At 41.8% G+C, this 14,269-nt stretch overlaps 1 long non-coding RNA gene across 1 annotated transcript; it reads left to right on the forward strand.

The window, feature by feature from the left end:
• Positions 1-7,589: 7,589 nt before the first annotated feature.
• On the forward strand, positions 7,590-14,037 carry LOC120399165. The gene is made up of 3 exons (XR_005595001.1): positions 7,590-7,718; positions 13,478-13,604; positions 13,704-14,037. It is a non-coding gene; the product is annotated as an uncharacterized LOC120399165 (long non-coding RNA).
• The last annotated feature ends 232 nt before the right edge of the window (positions 14,038-14,269 follow it).

The raw sequence follows: 14,269 nt of genomic DNA on the forward strand, positions 1-14,269 counted from the left end.
ATGTTGGTCCCAGAATATTAGAGAGACAATTTGGGTGAGGTAATATCTTTTATTGGAACAATTTCTGTGGGTGAGAGAGACAAGCTTTCCAGCTACAAAGAACTGAAGAGGAGTAGAGACCTGAAGAAGAGCTCTGTGGAAGTTGAAAAGCTTGTGAGCATATCTACACAACAAAATTAAGTCAACTTCCAGCCACCACAATAATTAAATTGACTCTTCGTGTTCACACTATGCTTCTTCTGTCGGTTGTGCATGTCCTCACCAGGAGTGCTTAAGTGGGGCATTGTGGAGCACTGACTGCTGGAGCCTCACCGCTTTGGCTGCTGGACTCCAGCTATCATTCCTGGCTGGTGGAGCTTGTGGGGTGGCAGAACTGAGAGTTTGGGCCATCAGCCCTGGGTTGGCGGGGCTCCGGCTGTCAACCTGGGTGACAACAGATGATGTAAGCAATACAGTGTCCACACAAACTTAAGCACTGTGCCTCTGTGGAGGTGGAATTATTAAGTTGGTGTAGTGGGCGAGTTATATCGGTGGGAGCTACATTTTAGAGTTGACACAGAGTTAGGTCGATGTAAACTACCTTACATCGACCTAACTCAGTAGTGTAGACCAGGCTTGTGTCTCTCACCAACACAAGTTGGTCCAATAAAAGAGATCACCTTGCCCACCTCCTCTCTATAAGGAAAGAGGTAGGTAAGGGAGAGAGGATTCACCGGCTATGACTTCAATCTGTTGCTGTTACTTATTTGCCTACTGTTTTTGCCTTTTCCTCTAGCAGTTGTGCAGTTCAGGATGTCTTTTCTTCTATGTGGTTCTGAGCCATATTTTTCATTAGAAGCAAATTGAACGTACCATTGAAAAGAATGGCCCCTGCACTTTGTCATCCTAATGCTTGGATTTGTTTTTGTTCCACATTGCAGAGTGCTGGGCTTCTCAAAGCAAAATATCACATAAGACAGCACAGTGACCTGCTCTCAAATTACAGACAAAAATATTGGAAATCTTGATAAAAGGAGGAAAGTAGGAATTGTATAAACTGGAATAAACTTAGTGTTCATGAAAATGACTATAGATAGCACTGGAGACTGAATATCGCTCCTCATGCATAGAACAGGCACAGCACACATGAACACAGTCTTCCTCCACTCACCCATCACTGTAACAAAGTCTTGATGCAGAGGAAAACCTTTGAAGTCAGAGGGTAGTTAAGTTGCCATGCCAATTAAACCCTTGGCTCTCCTAAAGAGACTGTCAGCTAGGCTGCTAATTCACTTGCTCATACCTATTTGTGGGACTAGATAGAAACCATCCATTTATTTCATATAGGGTGTTGAATAGCTATCAGATAGTAATGACTTTCAGGCTGGATTAGAACCAGCATCTTAGAAATGAAAATTGCCATTTCCCATTATTAGTCTCTCTGATTAGATAATATCCAGTACTCAGTATCCTTCCTCTCCCCCTTAATCACAGAATGTGATGGAAGGGAGTTTAAAATGCACTGCAGTTAATTTAAAGGCCCCTGATGCTGATTTGTACACCCAAAAGCAGAACTGGACAACCAATGTAGCTATCTAAGTTTGAAACTTGGGTGGGCCATCGAGCAACCTATTCATTTGTTAAAATGCCTTTTTTTCCTAAATGTAACCTGGATCTAAACACTTCCCTTCCAATCTGCTGCTGCCCCAAGAGAGTTAGCACAAGTATGGCTTTTACAGCCAATGAGTACAAATTCCTGTAATTTTGTTTTCAGTGCTACACGTTGCCCTACTAAAGTAACCTAAGCTGGGAGCACTACTATCAAGAGTGAATTACTCTGCTTTTGCATTGTTCTCTCTTAACATATCTAGTGTTACCTAGGGAGCTTGCCTGAGTCCTGTGGGGGCACGGAATGGACTTTGCACCGGTGCTATCAAAGATAGTATTAATATTCATATAAATGTGGATGGGATAGTAGGCAGCACCCTTTAAAGTGCTCTCCATCTATGCCTTGGCATGATATTACCTTAATGAATGTGAGTTCTGTCCATAAGTCTGAGCTATTTCATGAGATTAGCATTCAAAGGAGAGTAAGGCCAAAAAGGTAGGTTAACTACTGAAGAGGTTCTGGCTTTAGGAAAAAGATAGAACCCATCCAAAGATTCATCATGAACCATGTTGACTGTTTAAAAACAAATCCTCTTCCCTGGCTTGGCACAGAGTGAACAATTTTACAATCTCAGTTATCTTTTAACTAGCACTTTATTAAATATTAACATTGCAATAAAGTTACTAATAAGATTTCAGAAATGACCGTTTCCCCCCACCCCACAAATTTCCCATGAGCAGCAATGGAGAGAAATACAGGTGTTTCAAGTGTTCATTTTAAAGCATTTATTCAAGGTAAGTTCCTCTTATTTATGCATCTTAAATGTATGAAATATTATGAGTGATGGGCCAACTTCAAAGGCTGAGAGATTTGGTTTGGTTCACAGTAATATTTTGTATTTACATAGCATCATCAAAGCAGCACTTTACAAAATAAATAAGGTAAAGGGTTTATTTATTTGTCAAATCTATCCTGTTTAGCTAGGTATATATGCCTATTTATCTTAGGTACTTATAAGTATTCCTCAACGCTTACTGTAGTATTTGAGTGCCTCACAGTCTTTAATCACCACACCCCTTGAGGTAGGAAAGTGCTGTTTTCCCATTTTATAGATGAAGAAATGAGGCACAGAAAGACTCAGGCTATGTCTACACTGCAGCTGGAAGGTGTACTTTCTGGCTCAAGGAGACATACCTGCACTAGCTGTGATGGAGCTAGTGGGCTAAAAATGGAAGTGTAGCCATGGTGCGGCAAGCAGCAGGAGAGGCCAGCTCCCCAGGTATGTATCTAGTGTCTAAAATTGGCAAAGGGCAGCTAATCCTCCTCCTCCTTATGCAACTATTGCTACATTTCTATTTTTAGTACAGTAGCTTGATCCCAAGAAGCATTTGAGGGAGAGGAAGACATGGATGACAACAAGATCATTAAACAGCTTAGGTCTGTGTTACATCCACCTTAAATGTTACATAGTTTGTTTGCTGTATAACCATGGTTCATAAAGTTTATTGAAAAAGTGTGTTTGGAGGGGGGTTTATCAGAGGGGAGCATGTGGTACCAGCCGGAGCCAGATTCAAAAGATAAATGTTTGTCTGAAATGCAGGTCCATATAATGGAATGAAAATCTCATAGCAGGCTCCAGTATTTCCTAGGTCCAGTCAGGTCAACACAAATGGGAGAATAGTTTTTCTTACAACATGTCTCTTGCCTTTCCTCTTCTCTTCAGGAACAGTAAGTGGTTAGAGAAACAGACTGGGAGTCAGGATTCCTATGTTTTAATTCTGGCTCTGCCATTGGTTCAACTTGTGATCTTGAACACTTCACAATTTCTTGGTGTCTCAGTTTACTCATTTATCAAAGTGTTGTAATATTACTTGTCTACCTCACAGGAAGCTGTGAGGCTAACTGTCTGTAAAGCAACTATTGTTCTTACCACATATAGTAGAGATGGGTGAAATTGGTGAACATTTTTAATGAAATCATACACGGAATCTTTTTGTAATATTTTTTTCCTTATGAAAGTCCAGAATGAGCTGAGCAGGACACTTCACATCATGACTTGGCATACTTGTACACTACCTGGTCTACTTCACGATTCTGATATTGATTTACAAAGTCTTCAATGAGTTAGGCACGTATTGTCTCACTGATCCCTTTCCTTTAGGAGCCCATCACAGTAGCATTGATCATTAGCACACAGTGCATGTTTATTAGAATCCAGATATAAACTTTAAAGTGTAAAGGTTGTACCTTCTCAAAAGTCCTATTCTCTGGAAAATGCTCCTAAAGGGAGTTGGAAAGAGTTCTTCTTCCCCACCTGCACATCACACTAAGAGAAAAATCTTTTAATCAAGTCACCAAAATTACAAGAATGAAGGAAAATTTCTGGTCAGAAGTAACAGCTCATGACTAAACCTAGTATAGGATGGAGAAGTGACATCACAGTCAAAATTAATTTATACCTAGAGAAGAACTAACCACCCCAAGCAGCTCTTGCTGTGTTTTAAACACACGTACAATGCTTATCAACTACGCACTTTGGAACCGCCAATTGCACAGTTCAATCTATCCTTGATCATACTCTTCAGATTGGCCTGGCATGGCTCACTGACTGAGGAATGTGGAAACTGACATGGGAAATACTGGAGACAAGGTGGGTAAGGTAAAAATCTTTTATTGGACCAACTTCTGTCCAATAAGTGATTCCTTAGTTTCTCTGAAGTCTGTCCGCAGAGATGTTCAGCACATTTGGAGTTGTATGTAGTAGTCAGAGGGTTAAAGATGGTGAGACCTCTGGGGTGATGACTTGTTTCTTGCATTTGCCCAGGAAGTAGATATTGCTAAGTTTTGCTTCCTTTTTCTTCATGTTGTGGAGTTTCCATTTCAGACAGATAAATGCTGGGGGCAGGGGACTGAACTAGATGACCTCTCGAGGTCCCTTCCAGTCCTAGAGTCTATGAATCTATGCTATGTCTTCCATTATATACATCCATTGCATACATGGGAATTACCGTTGGTTACAGCAGAAAGCAAGGGGAAGTCATCTGTGTTGTCCATAAATCTCAAATTAATATTAACAATAAAAATTCAAAGTATCTGTGCAATAAGAAATGGGTATTGATGAGGGCTAATGAAAGGGGTACTCTGTGTATCAAGTGATAGGATGATTACAGCATCACAAAAGAAAATATCTCACAAAAATTGGTTTTCAATGGACAGAGTCCTTGGTGGCTACTTCAAGGAAGGAATAGGTTTTCTTCATGATAATCTGTGTGCAGCACTAAATTTGGAATTGGACACTGAGGAGAAATGACAAGGTAAAATTCTGAGCCATCATTCAGGGCAAAACTACTAAACCAGAGCCAAAATTCAATTCATTTTTTTTAATGCAGAAAGAGAAAAGCTGAGAATCCTGATACTGCTGCATTGGCTTCATTTGCATTTCACTGTGCGAAGCTACCACAGATCTGTGCTTGCACCAACTGGGAACTTTATTTATATTGCAGTAATGCAATTATGAACCAAGACCCCCTGGTGCTAGCACTATACAAACAAAGATCAGAAAGATGGTCCCTGCCCCCCAAAGAGTTTACAATCTAAATATAACATGATTGCACTCATATTCTAAAAATACTTAAAATAGGGAAGGGTCTGTTACCCTGAAAACAGATTTAAGTATCCCCAGAATAGCCTACCTTACTCCCTCCCAGGTTTGCCAAGGGTTCCCTTAAAACAGCCCACCTGTTTGCCTATTATAACTAATCTGTTTTCATTAGGCATGGGTCTCCAGGGTGGCCAAGGAATATCTTGGGCTTGCCAGGGGTTTCCTGTTTCAGAAACTCCCCCAGAATAGCTCGGAGCTGTTACCCCCCAGACGACACAGATATAGCCTTCTGATAAAATGATGGAAACAAGCAGTATTCTTTCAACAACAACAAAAAAAGAAAAAGGCCTAAATCACAAATAACACAAATCACTAACACAATAACAGCCTAACAATCCCCTTATTGGTGTTATAAAACCAATCCCCCAAGCCAAAGAACATCCCAAACTACATTACCACACAGTTTGAAGTAATGCTAAATGGCTGCATCCTGCTTACAGTGATCAGTTCACAGGCCACTGACAGCTCCTGGTAACAGTCTTTAGATTCTTTCTCTCTCATCTTCCTTTTCTCCTCTTTTCTGGACTGGGTGGACAGTACCAAATGGGCAGGGGCGGCTCTAGAAATTACGCCGCCCCAAGCAGGGCGGCGCGCTCGCTGCCCTTCCCCGGTCCCGCGGGAACTCCGTCCGAGCCGCGGGACCAGCACACCCGCCGCAGTCATACCTGCGGGAGCTCAAGTGGAGCCGCGGGAAGAGGGGACCCTCCGCAGTCATGCCTACGGCAGGTCCGCTCGTCCCGGAGCTCCGGTGGACCTCCCACAGGCATGATTGCGGAAGGTCCGCCGGAGCCAAATGCCGCCCTGCTGGGACAATGCCGCCTCAGGGACAATGCCTGCTTGGCACGCTGGGGTCTGGAGCCGGCCCTGCAAATGGGCAAAGCAAACGAACAGAATACACTGATGTCCTCTGTGTCTCCTTATATCCTCTTCTGACAGGCTTGATTGACATGTCACTTTGCTTCCTTTTGCTAATATCTTTCTGTTAGACCTCTCCAGTGCACATACCACTTGCAACATTTGTTTCAAACATACCTAGCTTCCTGATCAACAATTACCTCATTATTTGCCATTTTGCAACATATTTTAAAATCTACCCAGTCTCATGATCAACTGTCTCACTGCAGATGTTCATGCTACTTTGCAACATCCTCTCTAATGCACTCAAAAGGTGCCCAGCCTTGTGGTCAACAATTATCTCACCACTGCTTTCCCTGCCAATTTCTCCCCTGCTAATTTCAGTGCTATGTGACCTACAAATTTAATCTAATGGTGGAGTGACTTTTGCTTATTTAAAATGGAGGCTAGGGATACAAGATGGAGTCTCGGGACTTCAAAGTGGGGTTTCTCTGGTACTAGGTCCTTTGGAGAAAAAGTAGTAAGTTATCATGTAAAATATGTCTCATAATGCATATGCACAAGGGGCTGGATTAAGGTTGTACAGGTAACCTTAATTCTGTCATTTACTAACTTTTGAGTGCTTGACTTTACAACCTTGATAGTGTTCTTTTAACGTATGTTTTTGTACGTGTAATAAAATATATAGTACACAAATACACCTGGCTTGATAATAGTGCTAAAAACCTAGCCATGGGCATCTAAACACTTTCTCCAAAATAATAGCATTCCTCCAAAATAATAGTTCCTGCATTTTGACAAATCCTATATAGCCCATCTTTACTCTTCATGCTTTCTCTTATTGGCATAGGAAGAATAAAAATACTATACGGAGAAATTCCAACAAATCAATAGAAAAAGAAAGTTGAATAAAGCATTCTCTTAAATCTCAACAGATTGAGGTGAATTTTTTTGTCACATACCCATCTGCTACTGGTTTACCTGTTGGGGAAATTACAATCATTTTATGGAGTAGACTAAGTTTGTCTTTACAAGATTTCTTTCAAAGTCATGTTCTTTTGTACAATCTTAACTCTTGTCCGTTGACAAATACAATCTTTATATCAATCTCTCTCTTGTGTGACTCCTGCTATGCATTGATTAAATACATAATATGGAAATTATCAATGCTGGTGTGTGTGTAAGTACATTTCCCTTCTTGGAGTATTTTACCTCTGTAGTTCAGAGGAACCCATCTCTGTCCAAATAGGAGTGCTGGAGGAGTTCAAGGCATTCCTAGTTAGGAAAGATAAAGTGAAACTTTCAAAGTCGACTCTAGAGGAGAAGTGAAGTTCCTTGTTTGAAATATGTTGTGGCACTTCTATTAATGTGCTTAATATTGTATTGTGTGTTCTATGTATTCTCTGCTTCCCTGTGTCTCTTCAGAAAGAATTTTGAGGCTGATGAAAACAGCAAGGATAAATGAAAGCAAATGCATTGGTAGAAGGGCTGGTGAAGTGATAATCATAACCACAATATGCTGAGAAGAATCTAGAGACCTCCTTAGAAGCTGTGAAATGAAAAGTTCAGTGAAGAATCCAAAATACAGGGACTATGACAAGTAAGCCTGCAAAGGTAATTATTGTAGAGTACATTAAATAAATATTTTAAGGAAAATGGAGTTTTAACATGAGTTCTGCTTTAGACATTCTAGTGTAGAGTGATCATAAGGATATTATGATATTTGATCAACTTCATGAAAGATATTATAATACAGATACACTAGTGGTCTGAGTACTTGATTTCCGGTCCCCTGCTTCTCTAGTTGAGGTGCCTCAGTCTTTACAGGAAGACTACGTTCACTGCCTTGGGCTACTTCCTATCGCTGTCCATTTAGTTTGGGGCATGGCCCCAAGTTCCTGTGGTGGTTTGTCTCTATTAGTGGACCTTGGGTGGGGTCCTGTTGAGATTTCAGATTCCTCCAAACTGGGCAGCTGTAAGTTTGCTGGGGTCAAAACCCCAGAAGTCTCTGAGCTTTGGTCACCCAGGATCCTTTTAGGCTGGGTGCTCCTCAGTGCCTCTCACTGCCTCCTCTGGCCAGGAAGACAGTGTTTGGTTACTGGTAGCTGCCTTAGCTGGCAAGCTAGTGATCCTTCCCCTCAGGCAGAGAGGCAGCTAGCTCCTGCCTCTTTACCAATCGGCCCGAAACTGAACCAGGCTTCTTCCTTTTCTCTCCCCTCCAGGCCCGGCATTGACTGCAGGTATGATGGGGCAGGGGTAGGTGGGCCCAAAGACTCTCTTCAACCCCTTCCATGTTGGTGGGCAGTTCCTCTGCTTCATCACATTATTATATTTCCCTATGATGTTTGTAATAAGGTACATGAAAATACAATAATATGTCCAATGATTTTCATTTGCAAACTTTGATTTTTCCTGTGTTTTGAATGGAGATGAAATTAACATGATTGTCTTGCTAAACAGCAGCATACACTTACCTAGTGTCAAGACATCATTGTGCAGAAGCAGCAATATCAGTGATGTTGGCTCAGCTTGGAGGAGTAGTGCTTCACTGGTTCTGCAGAGGCAGCAGAAAGAGCATAAAACATTCTTTTTTGTAGGCTCCAGAATGTGCTTATTTGGTTTAAATTCCTCTGCAGTCAGTTAATTAAAATTAGATACTTAACATCCAGTTGATTTTCCCCAAGTCCATTCATTATGTTGTTAAGGTAAATCAAATTTGGGGCTTAAACAGGTTGGTAATGTGTTTTTACGCTGCTACTGAAGGATAACTGGCTGTAGTGAAGGAGTTAAGGAAAACAATGAGATGCTAATGAAGGGAGAGAATTTCAGCAGTGCCTTTAGCAAGATTCCTCTCATTAACTGACTCAGTCAGGTACCTTTTATATTAGATAGCCAAGATTTTCAAAATGACTAGTGAGTGTGGGTGCCTCCGTTTTTCAGTACCCAACCTGAGGCACTTTAAAGGAGCCTAATTTTCAGAAAGTGCTGAATGCCTGTCTTCTGAAAAAAACAGACCCCCTTAAAGTGTCTCAGACTGGACACCCAAAAATTGAGGCATCCAAAATCACTAGTGTCTTTCAGAAAATATTGGCCTATTAGGCCAAGTTCTGTCCTCAGTTATAATCATGCAATGCCACTGTCTTCACTGGATTTACATGTGTCTAAGCCCAATGTGTCTAAACTGCTTTTCATAGAATATCAGGGTTGGAAGGGACTTCAGGAGATCATCTAATCCAACCCCCTGCTTTAAAGCAGGACCAATCCCCAGACAGATTTTTGCCCCAGATCCCTAAATGGCCCCTTTAAGGATTAAACTCACAACAGTGGGTTTAGCAGGCCAATGCTCAAACCACTGAGCTATCCCTCCCCCCAGCTTTTAGCTACTCCACATTGCATGCTCATTCAGGCAGGACCGTGTCTTTTATACGTTTTTAACACCACTGGGTACATTGTTGGCACATGATAAAAGCATGCTAATGATGAAGAGATACAGGATAAGATGTTATTAAAATCATATTTTATATTTTGTCTGTGTATTAGTCAGAGTGTGTGTATTAAAGCTGGTGTCTGGTAACAACACAATAATCCAATAGATGGGCTGCTCTTCCTATTTCCTGACAGACCAGCTAATTGGCAAAAATTTCTGGCACTCCAGCAGCTCCCTCCCAGATGATCTCCAATCTTCCTCCTACTTTCCATTGAGACTAGGCATTTTCCTCTTTGTTGGCAAGCACAACCTGACAGAATTCTTCGGGGACAAGGGCAACAGATATATGTTAATAGTATGGAAAACTATACCAGACTGGCTACTGAGAAACAACCAGAGACACTGCTCCCTCTGAAGGAGTGGGATTAGAGGTCCCAAATGAATAGCCTGGCAGGACACCTCTGCTTTTTTGAAATAGCAGAACTTCTAACTGTGGTATTTAACTTATCATTTAAATCATCTTTGGTACTAGATGACTGGAGAATAGCTAATGTGACATCAATTTTTTAAGAAGGCTCCACCGGCAATCCTGACAATTACAGGCCAGTAAGTCTAACTTCAGTACCAGGCAAATTGATTGAAACTATAGTAAAGAACAGAATTATCCGACACATAAATGAACACAATTTGTTGGGGGAAGAGTCAGCATGGTTTTTGTAAAAGGAAATCATGTCTCACCAAGCTACTAATTTTCTTTGAGGGGGTCAAAAAGAATGTGGACAAGAGTGATCAAGTGAATATAGTGTACTTAGATTTTCAGAAAGCCTTTGACAAGGTCCCTCACCAAAGGCTCTTAAGCAAAGTAAGCTGGCACAGGCTAAGAGGAAAGGTCCTCTCATGGATTGGTAACTGGTTAAAAGATAGGAAACAAAGGGTAGGAATAAATGTTCAGTTTTCAGAATGTAGAGATATAAATAGTGGTGTCCCCCAGGAATCTGTACTGGGACCACTGCTGTTCAACATATTCATAAATGATCTAGAAAAAGGGGTAAACAGCGAGGTGGCAAAATTTGAAGATGATTTGAAGAAGGCTAGAGTTCTGTCTGCATTCTTTATACTCTTGCAGCTTTTTGTTGAGTTTTGTCTTTGGGGTGGGCTGTTTATTACTCTAAGTTTAGAGAATGTTGATCAAGTATATTCAGCTGTTCTACTCTCTCTCTAAACACTCCCTTGCAAAACTCCTCTGATAGCTGCCCCTGTTCCCCCTATAATGTGCCCATACAGGAGAGTTGCAGGGTTGACTTATTCCCACTCCCCATTTATACTATCTAGGTTTTTGCTCAGGTTGCTAGGAGTGTCGAAGGGCTATGGCCCAATAGAGGTAATACAAATGACTCCCATCATACACAGTAACTGGGGAACCTGAGAGGAGAACCTGAGACACAATGTTTCCTGGTGCTCCCATGACTTGGGGCAGTGCCTAAAGTCACAATTTAATACTTAGGCATTAAAATATAGCAGATGGGGTAACCTAGCATTTTCTGTGATGTTCATGTCATTGTGACTTAGCAAGGCCTTCTAGGGGAATATAATTTCCTGCAAATATATCCATTTTAAAATTTATTTAATGCTTCTAAAATTTGACCAAACTTTTCTCATTATGTGACTAAGTTAAAGCCCAAATTACAGACAATCATTTTGTTTTACTGAGGTTATAGCTGTGTCACAGTCCAACAAATTCTAAAAAAAAAAAAGCTCCCTTTCTAGATTTAAAAAAGAAAATTACATTTCCAAAGAGAAAGAGAAGTCCATGCAGTAAAATCCCAGAGAAACAATATGTTCTGTCTAGTCAGCTATCATTGAACTAATAATTATTTTTACAGGTAAGTTTCATTAGCATTTTGGGAGGGTTGTAGCAAGAGCTGGAGCCACTCAAGTACATCTCATTGACTATTTGACATAACATTTTAATTAAAATATTTATTGATTAATTATATACCCAAGTCTAACAATATCCTATAATAGAAATCTTTTTATAAAGAGATTTAGGGCCAGATTTTCAAAAGGTATATAGGCAGCAACTGAGATTTTCAAAATTGCCAAAGTGATTTAGGCAATTAACTCCTATTGACTTCAATGGGAAAAGGAACCTAACCTGAATAAATGCTGTTGAAAATCCTGTAAGATGTAGATTCTTAACTGTATTTAGGTGACTGAGGCTTTGTCTACACTGCCAATTCAGCTACAGAACTTTTATCATTCACAGGTGCTTAAAAAAGCACCCCTCCCTCCCTGAAAAACAAAAGTTTTGCGCAGCAAGTGGCAGGGTAATCAGTTCATTGTTGGCAGGAGTGCTCTCCTGTCGACAACGTGAACACCCTTTTGTCGGCAAAAGTGCTGACAAACAGCGTTTACACTGGCCGACTTTTAGCGACACAGCTGTGTCGACACGGTCATGTTGCTAAAAGCTGTGTAGTGTAGACAAAGCCTAACTCTCATTGAGAGGGGCCTAGAGTAGGCCAGAGCAGCTGTGCAGGCCAGCAGCCAATTAGAGAAGGACCTACTGAGAGCCAATCAGGACCGACATTAGAGCCAGCCAATCAGGGCTAGGCTAGGCCCTATATAAAGGCTGCCCAGAAGATCAACAGGCAGTCTCTCCCTGGCCTTCAAAGGGTGAAGGTCTGTCTCCTGCATGAGGAGACTAGCACCTGGGACAGCACAGTGCTGGGCAGGCTTGGGGGGAACTAAAGGGAACTCCAGCCCACTACCTGCCAGGCTGCAGGCCCTATGGGAAGGGCCTAGCCAGTGCAAAGGGGACTGAAGGGGAAGTGGCCCAGGGAGAGAGACGCACAAGGGGAGAGAAGGAGGGCAGGAAGGCTGCCGCCAAAGGGTCCCTGGGTTGGGACCCAGTGTGAAGGGTGGGCCTGGGTTTGCCCCTTGCACATACACCCAGCCATTGGACGTGACAGTAGCGGACTGCACCAGACCCCTGACACAAGGGGTTAGACTTTGGGGTGTGGTTGATCACTGTGGCTGGGGCGCAGAGAGAGACTGCTTTTTACCTCCCCGCCCAGAAGGGGGTGAGGATGGACTAAAGGGCCCTGCCGGAGGGCAGTGGCCTGAAACGAACATCGCTGAGCGGGGAGCAACGTGGGTCCGGACCCCAGCAGAGAACAGACAAAGGATGGGACACCACCAGCAGAGGGCGCTCCCCATGGACTGAGCTAATTCCCTGGGCGACCAGCTGGAGGTGCCATGGTGGTGAGTCCCAACCTGTTACAGAGGTTTGATGCCTAAATACTTTTTGTGTATCTGGTCCTCACTGTTAAAGCCTTAATTCAATAATGCCCTATACAATATGCTTATCTTTAAGCCTCTGAGAAGTCCCATTGACTTCAGTACTGATCTGCTTAAAATTAATGTGCTTTAATATTTTCCTGGATCACAGCCTACTTTGGTCAGACAGTGGTAAATCCAGAATAACTCCAGTAAAGTCAGACTTGAGCTTTAACTTACCTGGAAGACAGAAAAAGAGTTTGGTACAATTTTTGAAACGTGAAATAGGGTTAAAATAGATTATGTGGAGGAAATTATACTGTTAGAAAAGCTCTACTCTATCATAATGTCAGGGAATTATAGAAATTATAAATTTCCCTCATCTCTGTGGGCAGTTTATTTTTTTTAACAGTTGAAAAAAAATGAAGTGAATGTAGTGTTTGCACAAGCTGCTGTACTGACTGTTCTAGTAATGTCCTTTCTTTATCCATGGAACAGCTATAGCATAAGAAGTGAAGGTCTGAGGTTCCAGACACCATCTGTCACTGTGACTCAAACCTCAACTAGCTAAATACATTTTAGGGTTGAGAGGGTAGTTTACTATCCTGGCTTGGGTTCTCTGACAAGCATGCCAATCAGCACCAAATAGGATGTTTGTTTTGTCATGCAGATTCTTGTTTATGAGAGAGAGGACTGAGATGACCAACTCTTTTGACACAGGCTGCCGAAAAACCACCTGTTGATAAATCCTTTGAAAATGTATCAGCCTGGTCTGGATTCAAGTTGGTAACCTACAGGTAAAAGGCACTATATACCATTACCAGTCTCCTGAGCCATTTAATTACCATTTATTCTGAGATTTACAGTTAATCATTCATCTCTTTTTCTATTTCTAGGCAAAGACATATTAAGGCAAGCCAGGACCCTACAAAAATAATAACATGGGGATGTCCATGGCTCCCTCCCCATGTACCAACACCTTAGCAAAATATGACCTTAACTTGATGGTGGGAGGGGACTCCCCTGCCCTCTCAAAAAAGAAGCAGCTACAGCATGGGACCGCTCTCTCTCCTGAGGAGCAAAAGCAGAAGACCCTTCTTTGCAAGGAAGCAGCAATGGCAGCAACAGTCACCTCCACCCAGTACTTGCTAACTGCTTATGCCACTTTCAATCACCTCAACAAGAAAGTAGATACTAGCACTTCTTTTGTCTGCTGGGGTACACCTGCTTACTTCGGTGAGTGGCCTGGGCTTGTTTCACTCTTCTCCTCTGGCCAGACATCGTCTTCTTTTGGGGTGGTGTTGGCATGGCTTCCCAGAAGAATAGGAGTTATCTTGGAGTTATCACCACATTAAGTTGAAATCCTTTGTTTTCCTGCATTATTTTATTGGTAGGACTGACAATTATTATTGCCTTTTGCTTTGAACATTTATAAATATTACTCCTGTGGCTAGAGATGAAT

This window comes from Mauremys reevesii, linkage group 2, assembly GCF_016161935.1.
Source record: "Mauremys reevesii isolate NIE-2019 linkage group 2, ASM1616193v1, whole genome shotgun sequence".
NCBI classification, from domain to species: domain Eukaryota; kingdom Metazoa; phylum Chordata; order Testudines; family Geoemydidae; genus Mauremys; species Mauremys reevesii.